At 35.9% G+C, this 20,572-nt stretch overlaps 1 protein-coding gene and 1 long non-coding RNA gene across 2 annotated transcripts in view; one reads left to right on the forward strand and one right to left on the reverse strand.

Annotated features, from left to right (window-relative positions):
• Positions 1-1,092: 1,092 nt before the first annotated feature.
• LOC130540488 (uncharacterized) lies at positions 1,093-20,144 on the forward strand. Its single transcript, XR_010109032.1, has 4 exons — positions 1,093-1,224; positions 1,524-3,308; positions 10,075-10,389; positions 13,713-20,144. It is a non-coding gene; the product is annotated as an uncharacterized LOC130540488 (long non-coding RNA).
• Positions 2,586-20,572, reverse strand: part of LOC117981721 (uncharacterized) — a 215,765-nt gene continuing 197,778 nt past the window's right edge. The window contains exon 4 of the mRNA XM_055091838.2: positions 2,586-2,711. The gene's annotated coding sequence lies outside the window, so the exon portion shown is untranslated. The remainder of the gene's footprint in view (positions 2,712-20,572) is intronic.

Below are 20,572 nucleotides of genomic sequence, written 5' to 3' on the forward strand. Positions count from 1 at the left end.
AGACCTGCCTTTTCCTCATCCCCCAGCCAATCAGTTTTCAAATCTTGCATTTTATTTTCAAATGTCCTTATCCCCCTAGTCTCTTGTTTCTAGACTTGGCACATATTTAAGTTTGTTACCTCTATCTACTCACTTTCCTCTCTTCAAACAGTATCTATGCCTGCCAAATGTGAACATACAAAAAACAAATCAGAATGTGCCATTCTGATTTAAACTGCTTATTAGTTAATACTCTCAAGATAACATCTGGGTTCTGAGCTGCACTGAGTGAAGCCTACTTACATCTCTTTTTTTGTCTTCGGCTGCACTTTTCCTATCACATCACACCCCAGCAATGACAAGCTGTGCGGGCCTTCTACCCCATTTCCACTATTTTGCCCCTGCCGCCACGGCTTTTTCCGCGCTCCCGCGGCTTTTTGACCCCGCCGCCACCGCTTTTGCGGCTTTTTGCCCCGCCGCTGTGGCTTTTTGCCCGCGCCACCGCTGCTTTTTGAACCTTCTTGTCCCCGCCGCCGCGGCTTTTTGCCCCCCGCCGCCACGACATTATATGGTTATTTGCTCCCACTGCTTTTTGACCCCGCCGCCGCGGCTTTTTGCCCCCCGCCGCCGCGACGTTATATGGTTTTTTGCTCCCACTGCTTTTTGATCCCGCCTCCGCGGCTTTTTGCCCCCGCCGCCGCGGCTTTTTGCTCCCAGCTGCCGCGGCTTTTTGTCTCCCCGGCTTTTTGTCCCCGCTGCCGCGGCTTTTTGCTGAGGTGACTTTTAACCCCCGTCGCCGCCGCTTTTTGCCGCTGCAGCTTTTTGCCCTCGCTGCCTAGGATTTTTGTCTCCGCCGCCGCGGCTCTGAGGGCGGGAGCAGCAGACTCGGCTGCCAGCTCTACTGGAGTCCTGGCAAGGGCAGTGCCGAGGGGCGCTCCTGGTCCAGCTCTCCTGGCTCAGGGGTTCCTTGCCTAGGCGCCGGCGCCCCAGGCTCCCTGCCTAGGCCCCTGTGGCCTGCATAGAGTGGCGCTGCGCGCGGAGGCGATGGGAGAGAAGAAGGAGGGAGGTGGCTGGGGTGATGCGGCGGCCGCGGAGGGTGGCGCAGGGGCTGCAGCCAGCCAGGCGCTGCAGCAGTGCGGGCAGCTCCAGAAGCTCATCGTCATCTTCATTGGCAGCCTGTGCGGGCTGTGCAGCAAGTGCGCTGTGTCCAACGACCTCACCCAGCAGGAGATATGGACCCTGGAGGTAAAGGGTTCGGGGACCTGGGCTGGGCTCCAGGAGCAGCCCAGACACCTCCTTCGGGGCCCCAGTTCACTCCTGGCTGAGTTGCATCCTTGAGCCCGCATCACCCGCTTGGAGGTTTCCCCTCCCTCCTGCACTCGCTGATGCGGCAGCCAGAGGACCCGGGACCAGCCCTCACCTTGGGCAGGATTTGTGGAGCGGGTGCGTGGTGGGAACTGGGATGGAGGCTCCAGGGTCCCGTGGGGGTGGGGGTGGGCTGCGCGCGGACATCCCCTTACCCCCTGAATTTCCATCTGGTCCAGCCCTCTCATCTTGTAGGTGAGGAAACCGAAGGCCTGAGGGAGAACTGACTTGCCAGGAACCCCTGTTAAGGAGAATTAACAAAGTGTGGTTATTAAAGAAGAACTGAGTTGGGAGTCAGACCTGGAGGCCCGCACCCTTGGTTAAGACATTATACCACCTTGAGTCTGGCCTGTTGACTGAGGGTGAGCCACTCCATCCTCGTGTGATTGTGGGGTCTTGACCTCAAGGGGTTTCCTGCAGGAAGAAGCAAATGGGTTTGCTTTCCTTGCTCTGTCCAGTACCTTAGGGACCCTGAGGACTGAAGAGATTCTTGGACAGCCATCTGGTGTATGTCATGGGTGGGCCTTTTTTGAAGGTCAGTCTGCCCAGTGGGCTGGCTCAGCCTGAATGAACTGTCTTGAATCTTTGGAGTTGTCTGTGTACTTTTAAGGGCTTCTCAGCCTTGCACCAAAATATCCCCCTGGAAATTAGGTGGGAAAACCTTAACTCTTGTGGGGCCTTGTGTTTGTCTTAAAAGTTCATGCACATGGCCAGGCGTGGTGGCTCCCACCTGTTATCCTGTCCTGGATCCCTTGAGTCAAGGAGTTTGAGACCAACCTGGACAATATAGTGAGACCCCATCTCTACAAAAAATAAAATATTAGCCAGGAGTGGTTGTGCGCATCTGTAGTCCCAGCTACTACTGTGGCTGAGGTGGGAGGAGCACTTGATCCTGCACTGAGCTGTGAACTCACCAGTGTACTCCAGCCTGGGCCACAGAGCAAGACCATGACTCAAAAAAAAAAAAAAGAAAGACAAGAAAAATTCTTGAAGATTTTGCATTCTGTCCCACTATCCATTGGTTTTCATGTCAAGATAATGTCAGAAATTCTGTACAATTGCTTCCAGAAGGAGTAGCCTTTTGATCTAGTGCACAGGTGTCCAGTCTTTTGGCTTCTCAGGGCCACATTGGAAGAAGAATGCTCCTGGGCCGCACATAAAATACACTAATGCTAACAACAGCTGATGAGCTTAAAAAAAAAAAAAGGTTTGTGCATAATTTTCATGATACCCACCACCACAGATAGGCGGAAAAGTCCTTGTAGTCAAAGGGTTGGACACAGCTGATCTAGTGTCTTGTCGTCTGTTTTGCTTTCTCCCTGATTCCAGAGTGCAGGTAGAGATGTAGAGACATGCTGTCAGGACAGCTGTTGAGATAAAAAAATTCGTTGTCATTTATTCCCAAGCACAGCTGTTTCTCATTGCATTGAAAAAGTCTCCATTCAAACTGCTGTCACATATAAAATCTATTTATGTAAGTCTGTATTTTTCTGTTGTCTTGGCCTTTATAGGCAGTAGTGTGTTTTAACCGAGCAAACTGTCCTTCCAAATAATGAAGCCGAAGTCAGCCTACCTGCTTGCCATTTTTCTTCCCCTTCCATTTTTGTAACCTCAGAATAATTGTAAGAATGAATTAAGATTTATGTTTAAGGCCAGGCACAGTGTCTCAGGCCTGTAATCTCAGCACTTTGGGAGGCGGAGACAGATGTACCGCTTGAGCTCAGGAGTTGAAGACCAGCCTGGGCAACATACTGAGACTCCGTCTTGTATAATTTAATTAAAATTTAAAAAAAGAAGAGAAAAAGACCTGTGTTTAAAATTTTAAAAAAGGGGGGAAGTGTAATGCAAAATGTGGACTATGCCAGCTATGATTGGGAAAACTAGTTTTTCATACAGCATTATCTGTAGACTTGTATTAGCAGCATACTGGTCATAAGCATTTTGCTTTCTTCAACTATGATGAGGTAAGCTAATTTAAAGTGTGTTGGGGCTTTCTGCCGCATGGCTCCTGGAGGTGTTGAGTCCCAATTTAGCCAATTAATTTGGGTTTAGTTTTGATATGGATAAGGGAGACCAGCTTCATTCATGGTGTACACACAGTTTTGCCAATAAGGAAAAAAAAAAAAAGCCACCTGAATGTTCCTACTCATTAGATGCTATCTGGAGAGCTCCTACCCCACCCCCACCAAGGCCCGGGCCATTAAAAAGACTCAATGCAGCCTTTCTGTATCTCATACTGTATTCTGCAAGATACTCCTGTGAAAGAAAGTTGTGCTGCATCAGCCATCTCCCTCCTGAAGATCCCTGCGGATGAGGATTTGTGTTTTGAAAGTTCTGAGAATTCCTGCAACAACAATTCTCAAACTTATTTGTCCAGGGGATGTTTTCTTCCACTGAATGTAGTTGGGGAGACACGGCCTTAAGCCTTGAGCAGAGAAAGAGACAAGAAACTGTTGGCTCACTTACAACCAAGTGTTGTGTTTATGTTTTAGGTTTTTATGAAACTGAGGTGCTGTTTGAGGTTCTAAATGAAATTGGGTGGTTGAAGAGAGGCTGGTATCCCTGTAGACTTAGCCAGCCATGAGAAGTTGCCTTTTGTTGAAGGAGGTGTTTTACAAAGGGAAATAGGGTGTCTCCTGGGCATCGCATTAGCACTTAAATACATGTATCACTGAAATGAAATGAAATGATGAAATGATGAAATGAAATGATGAAATGATGAAATGAAGAAATGAAATGATGAAATGAAAAAATGAAATATGAGATGAAATGATGAAAGAATGAAATGAAATGATGGAATGATGAAATGAAATGATGAAATGATGACATGAAATGGTGAAATGAAATGAAATGAAATAATGAAATGAAATGATGAAATGGTGAAATGAAATGAAAAGATGAAATGATGAATTGAGGAAATGATATGAAATGATGAAATGAAATGAAATGATGAAATGAAGTGAATGATGAAATGATGAAATAATGAAATGAAATGAAGTGATGAAATGAGATGAAAAGGTGAAATGAAACGAAATGATTAAACGAAATGAGGAGATGAAAAGATGAAATGAAATGATGAGATGAAATGAAATCATGAGATGAAAAGATGAAATGAAATGATGAGATGAAATGAAATCATGAGATGAAAAGATGAAATGATGAGATGAAATGAAATCATGAGATGAAATGATGAGATGAATTGAAATGATGAAATGAAATGATGAGATGAAATGAAATAATGCAATGAAAGATGAAATGATGAGATGAAGTGAAATAATGAAATGATGAAATGTAATGAAATGATGAAATGGAATGATGAAATGAAATGATGAAATGAAACGAAATGGTGAAATGAAATGAGGAAATGAAATGATGAAATGAAATGATGAAGTGAAATGATGAAATGAAATGAAAAGATCAAATGGTGAAATGAAGAAATGATATGAAATGATGAAATGAAGTGAAATGTTTAAATGATGAAATAATGAAATGAAATGATGAAATGATGAATTGATGAAATGAAATGATCAAATGAAATGAGGAGATGAAAAGATGAAATGAAATGAAATGATGAGATGAAATGAGATGAAATGATGAGATGAAATGAAATCATGAGATGATGAAATGATGAGATGAAGGGAAATGGTGAAATGATGAAATGACGAAATGCAACAATGAGAAGAAATGATGAAATGAAATAATGAAATGAAAGGATGAAATGATGAAAGGATGAAATGAAATGATGAAATGAGGAAATGAAATGATGAAGTGAAATGATGAAGTGAAATGATGAAATGATGGAATGAAATGATGAAATGATATGAAATGATGACATGAAGTCAAATAATGAAATGATGAAATGATGAAATAAATGAAATGAAATGATGAAATGAGATGAAATGATGAAATGATGAGATGAAAAGATGAAATGAAATGATGAGATGAAATGAGATGAAATCGTGAGATGAAATGATGAAATGAGATGAAGTGAAATGAAGAAATGAAATGTTGAGATGAAGTGATGAAATGAAATGATGAAATGAAATGAAACAATGAAATGAAGTGAAATGAAATGAGATGAAATGATGAATTTATGAAATGAAATGAGATGAAAAGATGAAATGAAATGAAATGATGAAATGAAATGATGAGATGAAAAGATGAAATGATGAGATGAAATCAAACGATGAGATGAAATGAAATCATGAGATGAAATGATGAGATGAAGTGAAATGAAATGAAATGTTGAGATGAAATGAAATGAAAGAATGAAATGAAATGAAATGATGAAATGATGAGATGAAATGAAATCATGAGATGAAATAATGAAATGATGAGATGAAGTGAAATGATGAAATGAAATGAAATGTTGAGATGAAATGATGAAATGAAATGAAAGAATGAAATGAAATGATAAAATGATGAGATGATGAAATGATGAAACGAAATGATGAAATGAGGAAATGAGGCGAAATGATGAAATGAGGAAATGAGATGAAATGATGAAATGATGAAATGAAAGGATGAAAGGAAATGATGAAATGAGGAAATGAAATGAAATGAAATAATGAAATGAAATGATGAAATAGATGAACCAAAAATACGTATTCATTTTTTTCTTGGCATCCTTCTAAGAGCATTTTAGTGAGGTTGATTTCTAAAAATAAATTGCTATTCAATGGCTATACAGTTGGCCTTTGCACCACAGGGGTTTGAACTGTTCACCTCCACTTAGCAAAACCAACAATTCTACATCCTTATCCACACCCTGCCCATGAAAAGGATGAGGATGAAGTCCTGTTTGATCATCTACTTCCATTTAATAACTAGTAAATATATTTTCCTTATGATTTTCTTTTTTCTTTTCTCTGGCATGCTGGTTAAGAATACAGTATATAAGACATATAATATATTAAATATGTGTTAATTGACTGTGTTATTTGTAAGGCTTACAGTAGGCTATTAGTAGTTAAGTTTTGGGGGAGTCAAAGTTATAGTGGATTTTCTACTGTGCAGGGGGGCCAGCACCCCAACCTCCGCGTTGCTTAAGGGTCAACTGTACATGTTATTTCCTTTGCTGTAAGAGAAAAATGATGAGAAGGTCTTTTCTCCAATAAGTGTATTCAAAATGTAGCAGATTTGAAATGTGTTGGCACCACCATTTTGCGTCTCACTTTGAAAACTTATTATTTAAAATCGTACTAAAGCCTACCATACTTTTCCAACCTTAGAAAAAATATTACAAAGAAAGGGGGTGAAACCATGCTAGTTTGCCCTGAAATTTGAAATATCTTTTAAAAATATATTTTAACATTAATTACTTCCAAAATAGAGATCAGTTGCATACAAATGGCAGGTCACCCTAATCCACCCTATGACTGCACTTAGATTCATGAGGAATTGTGCCATCTAGAAAGGGCAGAGAAGAGGAATAGAGTGCTCTGAGTCTTGAAATATAAACATGCGCATAGCCACATGCTTTGATTCTGTTGTCACTGTGTACTTACTGCTAGGAAGAGGGCACGTTTGTGTATTTTTATGCTAATTATTATCCAAGTGGTTAATGATTTACGCTTTCAGAACCATATACAGATTTTTTTCCTTTCAGATATAAACTATCTTGCATTGTTCTTCTGATCATATGAGGGATAAATTTGCCTAAATATTCTTCAGACCATAATAGTATGTCCATATAAATGCCAGTAGCAAGAGTAGAATCAACCACAACTGCCTTTGTAATTATTTAAAGCATGTCTGCCTATAAGTAATTGGCATTTTATATAATCAAGAATCTTTGATATAATAATCTCTCAACTATTTGAAACATGGCTCATATGTATTAATTTTTTATGCAAATATATATATAATATCAGTGTATATGAAACTAAATTTTGGACTTTAGAACAGCTTCTTAGAATCCTGACTTAAATGTCTACAGTAATAGTTGGCTTACAAAAATTTAGCACACTGTCACTAGGATGAAAAAAATTACTATAAAATTATTTAGAAAATTGTTCCACCCTAACACTTAGAATATTCTCACATTTGTGGTTAAAACCTATTGTGATTGTTCTTAGAATTTAGATTAAAAATGTTCCAGAAAGTTTGAAGAGAAGCACTTTAGTCAATTTTTAGTTGTTGAAGCATGAAGAAATGGCATTTCATTGACATTTTAAAAATTATTCAGATTCCCTCTTTGAATTCAAGTGTTTCAAAGATATCGTATTTTAAAATACCAAAATAGGAATAGAATATGAAGGGCTGGTTATGAGTGATATGATACACATTTATGAGAGGATGAGATCACAATAACAATACCTCCTCTCATAGAGTAGCCAGCAAGTCTCCACTAAATAAGAGTGCCTTGATTTTATAGATGTTTAATCATGGATATTGAGTTAATGTGAACCATTTGGAGACACAGGAGTTTATTAAAGACTTATATAATATCTTTCAAGTATTTAGAAGAGTGTTGAAATTAAGCCAGCATCCCCACGATTTTCAGCGGTGCTGATGCCTAATAAACTCAACCCCTTGCATGCCAAAATTGGCTAAAAGCCCATCTGTTACCCAAGCTACACTTCAAGCATCAAGGTTCAAAAATGTGATTTTAAATATGCAAGAGTTTGAGGAATTCACTACTCACACTTTCTTGAACAGTCTATCCAAGTGCATCAAGCAAAATGTGAGTAAAGAAATTTTGACCAAAGGATTGATAGTAATGTTGAATACATTTAATAGTAGATCTAAGATTAAAAGGTGAAAGTGAGGGTGAGAAGAGTGTATGATTGCTTTGTGTTCTGACAAAGAGAATGTAGCATCCAGGTCCTACCTGCTTGGATGCATTGCCAGTGCCCACGGTAGGCCATTTTATCCAGGTTTTTAGGTTTTGTTTTGTTTTGTTTTGTTTTGTTTTTTTCTTTTCAGGAGAGTTAGTCCAAGACCAATAACTCCATAACTGGTAGATTTGGAAGACTTTAATGGTGCTTAACATTTTGTACATAGCTTTATAACAGTTTTCTTTTTCTTTTTTTCTGAGAGATTCTTTTCAATATACCCCATCATGGTTGAACTCAAAAATCATTGCTTATTTAAAATCGACAACTGCTGACGTTTTGTAACGTTCGCATTCCAGGTAATTGGTTTTTTGTGCATTTTCTGTATTTTTCTCCATCAGTCTACCTAGATATTTGTTAGATTTAATATTTTAATATTTTTCTGAAAAAGTGAGCTTTTGCATTTTTAAATATATACGCAGTTGCTTTAATTCTGCTTTTTCGTGTACTATTTCCGGGTTTTTTTTTTTTTTTTGACACGGAGTCTTGCTCTGTCGCCCAAGCTGGAGTGCAGTCGCATGATCTCTACTCACTGCAACTTCCACCCCCCACGTTCAAGCAATTCTCCCACCTCAGCCTCCCGAGTAGCTGGGATTACAGATGCATGCCACCATGCCAGGCTAATTTTTGTATATTTAGTAGAGAGTGGGTTTCACCATGTTAGACCAGGCTGGTCTCGAACTCCTGACCTCAGGTGGTCCACCTGCCTCGGCCTCCCAAAGTGCTGGGATTACAGGCTTGAACAATGGCGCCTGGCTATCTCCTTCATTCTTTATGTTTATTTTACTGGTTTTATCTCTCTCTCTCTCACTGTTTCTCTCCTTCTCACATTCACTTTGCAGTTGTCAAATAGCCCAGGTGATGTTACAGATTTACTCCTTATAAAAGGAGGCATTACACATTACACATGCATCTTAGTGGCCTTACAAAAGTGTTTGGTTTATTTGTATTGACTATTCACCTTTAAAATATTTCAATATTCATTAAAATAGCTTCCAACCAATATTATTAGACTTATGTTTCTAGCTTTCGTTTTTGTATTGATATCTGCCTTCATTGCTGTTTGTTTAGGAAATATATTCTGTGTCACGTTATTTCCGTGAAAATTGTTTGAATTGGTGGTATGGTCTAGAAAACGTTAATTTTTGTAACTATTCTGTATGAACATGAAAATAACATGAATTACAATATTCATGATCCTTATATAATATTTGCCCTTTTTGAAATCCACTAGCTTCTTTTAAAACTTACTCTTTTAATTTTTTCTTTTATCTATTACTGAAAGATGTGTGTTTGAAATGTCTATAATATTTGGGGGCTTATCCATTTCTACTTACTTTCTGATATTTTTGCTTCATATAATTTGACTCTCTCTCTAAATACGTGTGTGTCTGTGTGTGTGAGAGAGAGTGTGTGGTTTGTGTGTATATATATATGTATGTATCAGGCTAATGCACATTTAAGTAATCACATCTTCTTAATAACTTAAAACTTTTATCACACTGGTTAGACTAACTTATTTTAATAAATGTTTCTAACTTACATTCTATTTTGTCTACATAGCAACTTTTTAAAAAATTATATTCACGTAGTATGTTTGTATGTATATCATATATACACAGTATCTGTATTGTTTGAACTTCAAAGTTCCTGTAAATTTATATATTAGTTGCCTCTCTTGTAACTATGATAGAGACGGATGTTTTAAATTTTGCTAATCTTTGTATTTTAACAAAAACATTGTCTACTTAGGTTTAAGTTAATCTTTGATCATTTATACTTAATTTGTATTATTAATTTGTTGTGTGTATATATATATAATGTCTCATTTTCTCCTGTCAGTTTCTGTCTTCTTGTTTTAAAATTATGACTTTGATTTTTATTGTTTTCATAGATACAACAGAGAAATGCATAATGTCCAGTCAATTTTTTAAAGTTCCAAAGTTGGCCGTGCGCAGTGGCTCACGCCTGTAATCTCAACACTTCGGGAGGCCGAGGTGTGGATCACGAGGTTAGGAGTTGGCGACTAGCCTGACCAACATGGTGAAACCCCGTCTCTACTAAAAATACAAAAATTAGCCAGGCATGGTGGCACGCGGCTGTAATCCCTGCTACTCAGGAGGCTGAGGCAGGAGAATTGCTTGAGCCTGGGAGGCAGAGGTTGCAGTGAGTGGAGATGGCGCCACCGCACTCCAGCCTGGGAGAAAGAGTGAGTGAGACTCCTTCTCAAAAAAAAAAAAAAAAAAAAAAAGAGTAGCAAAGTCATACCTTTCTGCTCTTGTCAGACAATTAAGGGGTCTTTGAATACTTCAGCCCTAATAATTTGCTTCCTAACATACATATTGCAGTGCTTATCTAATTTTAAATATCTTTTTGTTTCAACACCTAATGTTTTATTTGCATCTATCTCTATGTTTACAATATATTTTGCTCTGTGTTCATTCTTTGATTTCAGAACTTCAATCTTTCTGAAGCATGTTTTCAGAGTTTCTTTTTAGTTTCTTTAGTGGAATTCTGCGGGTGGCGTTTTGTTTTTTGTCTCTAAATATGTGATTTAGCCATAGGTTGATGAATATTTTTCTTGGTTGAGAATTTCAGAATGGCATTATTATTCTTAACAAATAATATTGTTTATTTTACCTTTCATGCTTTCCGATTTCAATATGATTAAAGGTAATTTGATTTTTCTAGTGCTACTTGAAATATTTTTCCCTTCCTGATTGTTTACTATTTCTCTAGGAGATATGTAGATGTAGGTTTATCTCCATTGTAGCTTGCTTATCATGCATAGAATTTTTGAATATGCGGATTAGTGTCTTACAAAAGTCTAGAGAACTTTCAGCCAAAATACCATCACATATTGTCCCTTCCCAGTTCCCTTCCTCTATGAGAACACTCACTAAACACATGCTACACTTTCTCACTGTATCTTCCATGTCTCTTCATGATTCTGTCCACATTTTGCATTTCTAAAAATTTTCTGTAATGCATTCTGAAATATTTATGAACTCTCACCATGGCCATGTCTAATCTGATGAGTTCATTTTTGAGTTTTTAATTTAAAATACTATATACAAACTACTTTTCAAATTTGCTACGTCAATTTTTTAGTCTCCTAAAAATATGTTCATGTTTTTTAAATTTTTTGAAAGCAAATGTGCTTTATAATCTAACGGTGATATTTCTACTAATGAACCTTTGTGGATCTGTTAGTACTCTTTTTCTGCTTTCCTTTCAAATGGTGGAAAATCATTTCCTTGCGTACTTAGATGCCTTTGAATGACAAAGATTTATTTTTCTCTGAAAATTATTATTGTGCACTTTTGCATATTAGTAAGAAGAAAATTTGCCAAAGAGAATTTGAATTTTTTGTGAGTCTACTAAAGGCACCACCATTCTGGGACCACATTATATTAATTCTTGGCCTAAAGGTGTTTGGACGTATGTTTGGACAGCACATTTAAACCATTTTTAAATTAATTGCTGTAAATCATTAAGGATTGAGTTTCTTTAAATCTGTCCAATCTCAAGTCATTTTTATTTGCCATTTCCAGGGAATGTGAAATGGGACTAATTTACCTCTGATTCTTCTTTATACTGAGGATATAAATTTTGGTGCTAGCTTTAGGGAAGACCTCCTGTGTGATGCCCTATCTTGGGAAAACCTATGTATTTCTTTACTGTCCTATGTGATGTATGACAGTAGGAATCTGAACTCATTCATTTTGCTACATGTCCATAGGACAAAATCAGTTTCAGTGTTTAGGTGTATTTTGTCTGCTCCCTGCATTCCCATGGTTTTGACCTTGTATTTTACTTTTTTGTGTGTGAACATACCAATGCTTCAATTTTTTTTCCAGTAATATAATCAACTATACCATAAGAAAGAGAAAAATTTTGATAAAACACAAATTTCATGTTTTCCTACTCTAATTGCCTTTTACGTAAAAATACAGGTAAAATTTATTTGTGCTTTTTTGCTATTTCTGTTTTGCTATTCTCTGTTTGTCTATGTCTTCTCCACATAGACACAATTAGGGAATTTTGTACACTCTTGTGCCAACTGCTTTGATATTAACAAAATGTATTTCTCGAACTCCTAGGTATAAAACTCAAGTATCCACAATCTAAATTCTTTTTTGCTCACTTCTATTATGTTTCCAGTCTCAATAGAAATCGATGCCAATCCAGAAATACAAGCATTATTCTAATACTTCTCACACATTACTGATATAGATTAAATTTTGTAGATCTCCTTAAATACTATCATTTTTCACTACTTGTATCTTAACTGTTAAGTTCAACATTTTCTATAATATTAATATATTGTGAAAAATTCCTTACTTTCTTATTTGTCCCAGGTTCAATGTTTTGCAGTCTGTACCTCACCCTGTGAAGCATAAACATTGTACATGCTGTACAAATAATACATCGTTCGTGTACTTAGAGATTGCACAATTTTTATTTGGTTGACAATAGCTAATGTTTTCTTCTTCATTTTCTATTTCCTGATTTTTCTTTATTTAGTATATACTACATTATCATAAAAATAAGAACGTTTTACAAACTAAAGCAAAAGCAACTCTAGGAATAAAATGCACAAATAAAATATATAAACATACATTTAGAGGTACCATGTACCCTTGTAATTTATTTAGACATTTAATTTTAGTACAATTTTAATTAAAGTCTGTGTATTATCTGTCATCTTCTTAGTATTTTTTATATAACAAATTTTGTAAATCAAAAAGTCTCAATGTCATCATAAACTATCTTGTCAGAGGTTGATCTCCAAGGAATAATTTCTCTCCCAAATTATGCCAATCAGAATTTCACTCTACCATAATTCTTTTAATTAGTTTCAGAGGAATAATAAATTTCAAAATTGTTCAAGGTACTTCTTTTAGTTCAAGTACCTTTTGACAGGTGTAAAACTGTAGACAGACTGATACAAACATATTCTAATTGACTCAAAATTATATGGGACCTATTTTAAAATCTAGATTTTAAAATGTCGTGTCAACATACACATGTTCTCCTTGTGAAATAATTGCTTTTTATTCTCTGGATAGAATAATTTAATCTTTAAACCTTCAATTCACTGTTAGAAACAAAATATTACATAAGGATATGCTTATAAAAATAATTCCCAACTAGCTTTTCAATTCAGAAATATATGTGAAAAATCATCAAACATCTAATGGATTTCAGGGAGAAAGGAGTTAGTAATTTATTCCATATGTCTCAATTTTTCCTAGACTCAAGGCTTCCTTTAAAATAATTGTAGGCATTTAAGAAACCATGTAAACTAAAAAGAAGAAATTGTGACACTGCCGCTTAGACTTTTTAAATCTTTGGACATGATTCATTATATTTTTTAAATTGTATCTTAATTAGACATTGTGAGTTCACCATCTTCCTGTCAGTATAGCATCCAAGCTGATTATCATAGATTAGAAGTTCAACTATCAACTGTGTTCTGAGAGTCTAAAAAAATAAATGAACGTATTTGCTTGGGTATTCTTAAAGCAGGAGTGAGAACACAGCGAAAGTGAGACAAGGAAAAGAGAACAAAATAAAACAGGAAAGTTAGAAAAGCCAATACCACATGTGTTAAGAGGTAAGTTCCTGTGTTAGATATCTGGGCTTAATTTTATGGGAAGCTATGTGGAGCATGCCTCAGAGTTACATCACTGAATCCAGGGAGATTCTTCTTAGTTACCCTCACCTTTTCTTCCCACTTCATGCCCAGTAACAAGCTTCCGTGCTGCTAGAGAAAGTCCTCAGCTAGAAACTGGTGCAAATTCTGGAGATGAGACCTTGTAGAGTGTTAAGAATGGTTTTCTTCCCAGCAGCTACAGGTAAGGAATAGGGGCTGGGCCATTAATACATCTGCTACAAACCAATAAAGCCCTTATGCTCCTTTTGGTGATCGACAATGTATTTAAAAATATTAGATGATCAAGAAGGCCTGCAGAAAGGAGGAAACAGAAACAAACAGCACACCTCTTGGTTTATTTTTATTCATTTAATCAGTTTCAAGGAAAATATGTTGGGAGTTCCTGGCATAGAGAATGTCACAAAGACAGGTTTTCAATAGTAGTGCTATCCCTAGGGCAGAGAAGACCCAGAGAAAGCCCAAGTGGCTGCTGGAACAAAGTCAGACACCGTGCCACCCGTCCACACTCCTTGGCTCTGCCATCATGCTGAAGATCGCTTTAAAGGACTGGCTTCCCTCCACCCAAAATTAAAAGAGCACAGACTGAGAAACTGAATGTAGGAGACAGCAGTGGATTATGCTGTTCTCAGGGGTCACCTCAGGTTTGGAAGCATTCTTTCAAATTAACCCATCTCAGGCCATCTGCAGAGAAGAAAGGTGGTACCTAACTTTTTTTCTTGTCAGCATTTGGTAGGGGTGTTTTATTGACCAAATATGTTCCCACAACCTAGATTTTGTGACTATCTAAATATAGTCGATTTTTAAATTTTATCATCAAAATCTATAGACAATTTTTGATTAAAATAGACTCCATATCTATGTCCTGCTTTCTTCTTATTATTAATTACATTGCTGTATAAAGGAACAAGATTTCAGAATCAAGAATATCTTGTCTCTTGGCATTGAATTTATACAAGGTGCTCTTTAATGCTGTCTCAAAGGACATATTTTTAATCATTAAAATGGAAGATCGGAATCTAGTTGTATGCACTGCTCCAACATATTAATAATTAAAATTAGGAAGTAAATGTGGTCAAAGCTATAGAACGACTGAGATGTCATTTATATTGATTACTGTATTGCACTCTGCAAACAGAAATTGTTAAATAATAGTTTATATAAATGTATTGTAGCATTTCAAATATTTGAGTGCTTGAAGTTTCTCCTCTTATATAGTTCAGATTATCAATTTGAAGACTTACTCCGATAGTTAATATGTTTTTAGTCTCGTTTGAGTATTATATAAAAGCAATTTTCAGTTAAATGTGTTCCGCTTACATAAAACATTACAAATTATTGAGGATTTAATTACTTATTCATGTTCCTGTAATGTCTTTAGAAGATTTTCTTATTATTACCTATCAATATATGTATGCTTTGTCAAAGAAAAATCAAACATATATATCATTGAAATTGAAACTTTTTAAAAGTACTTATTAACTCTATTGAAAAACCACATCCATAGGAACAATTACACTATAATACTGTGAACATGTAAACATATACCCTATGTCTATTTTATGTATAAGCATATATGATTAAAAATATAGATAAGAATTTTTAAACCTAGTATTATAAGGTAAAAATTAGTTAACTTCTGATGATTATTTGTTAATTAAAATAAAATTATTTTGATTTGGGTGATTTTAAATAAAGAAAAATATTAAATTACAAGACAAAAATTCTTTATAAAGTGTTTATGATTTTTACATTGGTTTTATCACTTTATTCCACTACTTTATTTTAAGATGACCTGCCTTGTTTAAAACACTGTATTCATCTTAATTAAATTAAATTCCATTTGTAAAAAAATTAACAAATGATTTGCTCTATTGTACACTGCGGTTATAAACTGAGTCAGTATCTCAAGATTTGATCCCCATTATCATCATCTGTGGCCCTATTTGTTTTATAAATGTATTGTCTTTTTCCATGCCTGTCACATCTGTATTGCTCTTTCATTTTTCTCTTTGTCCCTTATAGAGAGCATTGTCTAACTCTAGATTAAGCAAAAGTTGCATCTTAAAAAAGCACAATAACCTGCTCAATCTTTCTCACACAGAGAAATGTTTGTTAAGTAATTAAAGTGTAGATGATGATACAAAGAGCTTGATTAAATTAGATGCCAAAGTACCCTTGTGATTCAGAATATGAAAGGTATTTAATTTCTTTGAAATCATTAATTGCTGAGGGACGTTAATTAATGCCAATATTCCAGAAGCTGTTCTAGTTACTGAAATGTATACAACATGCAAAAGATTCAGAACTCTGAAGGGCAACATTATTCTATAATTAAGAATTAAGAATTAATTCACATTAATTATTGGGGAGAAATAATTATGAAGAATTAATGACTGAGAAAATGTTTTTATTTTTTATTTAGAACATTATTTTGTGCATGAGCATTACCGCAAGTTTTGCAAGAAACATAAATTTAAAGAAACAATTATTTGAACAAGATGAATTTAATAACATCTTGATATTTTCCACGATTACAGTTTTATTTGGTAAATCTTTAAATGCACATCATCTAAAGATAATAAATGAATCTTGGAAATCTTGTAGGTAAGGGTAAATATTAGGATGCATCCAGTTACATTTACACACACATACAGTTACATTTACACACACATACATGCATACAGACTGATACACGTGTGTATATATATATGAATTTACTAATTTATTTTAACTAATATTTATAAGAGCCAGTTGGATTGATATATATTGTTGAACCTGAAAAATATTTATTGTATACATGTTTAAAATACCCACAGAAATAAATAGTAATTGCACTAGGCATTTGAAACTGTACTAAAATATAAGCTGTGAACATTTTGTGATCATTACAAATTCTAACACTGAATAAATATTTTTATTTTTACAATATTAATATGTTTGATACCTGTGTACATTTTTTACAATGTGTTATTTTATTTTTGAAATAGAGTCATGTCATGCATAATAACATTTCAGTCAAAGACGGATTACATATACAAAAGTGGTCCCATGAGATTATAATACATATTTTTACACACTTTTCTACGTTTAAGTATGTTTAGATACATAACCTCTTACCACTGTGTTCTTATTGCCTGCAGTATTCAGTACAGTAATGTAGTACACAGGTTTGTAGCCTGGGAGAGAGAGGCTCTACCATATAACCTAGACGTGGTAGGCTGTACAATCTAGGTGTTTGTAATATTCTCTGTGATGTTTGCAAAATGATGAAATTGCCTATGGATACATCTGTTAGAACTTATCCCTATCATTCAGTGATGTGTGACTGTACTAAAATGCTCAATGTAAGTTTCAATGCCCTCCATAAAATTGTTGTACGGAGAAATACAAATCACTCACCCATGGCCTGAATATGTTTGCAAACTAAGCAGATCATGGGAAGGAGAATGTGCTGGCATCGCTGGGATGATTTTCTCACACTACATTAATAATATCTACAGACTTCGTGAATATGAGCCACTTGCATAGAGTTAAAGAAGGCATCTCTTTGCTGGGAAATTTATCAAATGGGAGTATGAAGTGTTTTTAAAAGATACTTGTTTGTTTGTAGCTGGTAGGCCTACAGTGGCTCATGGCAATAGTTGAGGTTGCTAGGATTTGGTGGAAGAAGGCAAAATGAAATGGCCACTTATATGGTATATGGTATATGGATCACTTGTTTCTGTTGAGTTACAGACTCAGCTGGCTATTTCTCCCAATGTTAGTTATTTGGAGGAAAAAAAACGTGATGGTAATTTTGGGGTAACAAATACAATATTTGATGAAAGCAAATTTATTGAGGGTTAGACAAACTACAAGATACTTTAGGCTGCAAAGTCAACACGAGACTTCTGGCCCAAATTGTGCAGAGTTTGCGTCCAGCTGCAAAGTTCAAAGGAAGAGGCCATATAAGACGATTCTCACTTCTGACACCAACTGCCAGTTCAGGGGTTTCCCCTGAACACCCTCAGTTTCAAGAATTTACTAGAAAGACTCACAGAACTCATTGAATGCCATTGTACTCATGGTTTATAATAGAGAAAGGGTAGAAATTACGAGCAATTGAAGAGACATATCATATAAGGTGGAATCTAGGAGATTTTGAATGTTAAGTTTCCATTGTCTTCAGGACATATTACCTGTCATTGTTGTACAGCAATAAACATGGAGTACTACCAACCTGGGGAGCTCACCTGATGCTAAAAAGACACTATTCAGAAAATGAAAAGACAAATGAAAGGATGAGATAAGATGACCTTCCACATTAAGGCACTGGAAAGAATAGCAAACTAAACCTAAAGCAAGCAGAAGGAAGAAAATAAAAATTAGAGAAATTAATAATTTATAATAATAATATTTGTTAGTGTCGAATAATTGATATTAATTCTTGACTAGCTTTTTTAAAAAAGGGAAATATTCACTTCCCAATTTATTCTGTGGGGCCAGTGTTACCTTGATACAAAAATTAGTCCAAATAGCATAGAAAAATAAAACTACTATAAGTATAAATGCAAAATTCCTTAAAAAATACTAACAAATCAGATCTAGCAACATATAAAAGAATTATACACTATGACAAAGTGAAATTTATACAAGTAATCTCAGGTTGGTTTAACAGCCCAAAATCCATTAAGGTACTACATCTTATACATAGAATAAGAAACGAGAATTGCATGATCATCTCGATAGATTCGGAAAAGACATTTCACGAAATCCAAATGCTTTAATGATTAAAAATAAAAATAAAAACTCAATGAACCAGGAATAGAGAACTTTCTACACCAGATACATGGCACCTGTGAAAAGCCAACAGCAAGCATGCAACTTAATGGTAAAGGATGCTTTCCTGCTTTGGTCAGAGATGAGAATAGGATATATACTTTGACCTCTTCTAGTCAACACTGTACTAAAGATTGTATGCAGGACAAATCGGCAACTAAAAAAATAAGAGTCACCCATATTGAACAGGAAGAAATAAAACTTTATTTGAAAATAACATTCTCTGGGACGCATTCAAAGCAGTGTGTAGAGGGAAATTTATAGCACTAAATGCCCACAAGAGAAAGCAGGAAAGATCCAAAATTGACACCCTAACATCACAATTAAAAGAACTAGAAAAGCAAGAGCAAACACATTCAAAAGCTAGCAGAAGGCAAGAAATAACTAAAATGAGAGCAGAACTGAAGGAAATAGAGACACAAAAATCCCTTCAAAAAATCAATGAATCCAGGAGCTGGTTTTTTGAAAGGATCAACAAAATTGATAGACCTCTAGCAAGACTAATAAAGAAAAAAAGAGACAACAATCAAATAGACACAATAAAAAATGATAAAGGGGATATCACCACCGATCCCACAGAAATACAAACTACCATCAGAGAATAATACAAACACCTCTACGCAAATAAACTAGAAAATCTAGAAGAAATGGATAAATTCCTCGACACATACACTCTCCCAAGACAACCAGGAAGAAGTTGAATCTCTGAATAGACCAATAACAGGAGCTGAAATTGTGGCAATAATCAATAGCTTACCAACCAAAAAGAGTCCAGGACCAGATGGATTCACAGCTGAATTCTACCAGAGGTACAAGGAGGAACTGCTACCATTCCTTCTGAAACTATTCCAATCAATAGAAAAAGAGGGAATCCTCCCTAACTCATTTTATGAGGCCAGCATCATTCTGATACCAAAGCCAGGCAGAGACACAACCAAAAAAGAGAATTTTAGGCGAATATCCTTGATGAACATTGATGCAAAAATCCTCAATAAAATACTGGCAAAACGAATACAGCAGCACATCAAAAAGCTTATCCACCAAGATCAAGTGGGCTTCATCCCTGGGATGCAAGGCTGGTTCAATATACGCAAATCAATAAATGTAATCCAGCATATAAACAGATCCAAAGACAAAAACCACATGATTATCTCAATAGATGCAGAAAAAGCCTTTGACAAAATTCAACAACCCTTCATGCTAAAACCTCTTAATAAACTAGGTATTGTTGGGACGTATTTCAAAATAATAAGAGCTATCTATGACAAACCCACAGCCAATATCATACTGAATGGGCAAAAACTGGAAGCATTCCCTTTCAAAACTGGCACAAGACAGGGATGCCCTCTCTCACCACTCCTATTCAACATAGTGTTGGAAGTTCTGGCCAGGGCAATTAGGCAGGAGAAGGAAATAAAGGGTATTCCATTAGGAAAAGAGGAAGTCAAATTGTCCCTGTTTGCAGACGACATGATTGTATATCTAGAAAACCCCATTGTCTCAGCCCAAAATCTTCTTAAGCTCATAAGCAACTTCAGCAAAGTCTCAGGATACAAAATCAATGTACAAAAATCACAAGCATTCTTATACACCAACAACAGACAAACAGAGAGCCAAATCATGAGTGAACTCCCATTCACAATTGCTTCAAAGAGAATAAAATACCTAGGAATCCAACTTACAAGGGATGTGAAGGACCTCTTCAAGGAGAACTACAAACCATTGCTCAAGGAAATAAAAGAGGATACAAACAAATGGAAGAACATTCCATGCTCATGAGTAGGAAGAATCAATATCGTGAAAATGGCCATACTGCCCAAGGTAATTTACAGATTCAATGCCATCCCCATCAAGCTACCAATGACTTTCTTCACAGAATTGGAAAAAACTACTT

Source organism: Pan paniscus, chromosome 11 (assembly GCF_029289425.2).
Source record: "Pan paniscus chromosome 11, NHGRI_mPanPan1-v2.0_pri, whole genome shotgun sequence".
Taxonomy (NCBI): Eukaryota; Metazoa; Chordata; class Mammalia; order Primates; family Hominidae; genus Pan; species Pan paniscus.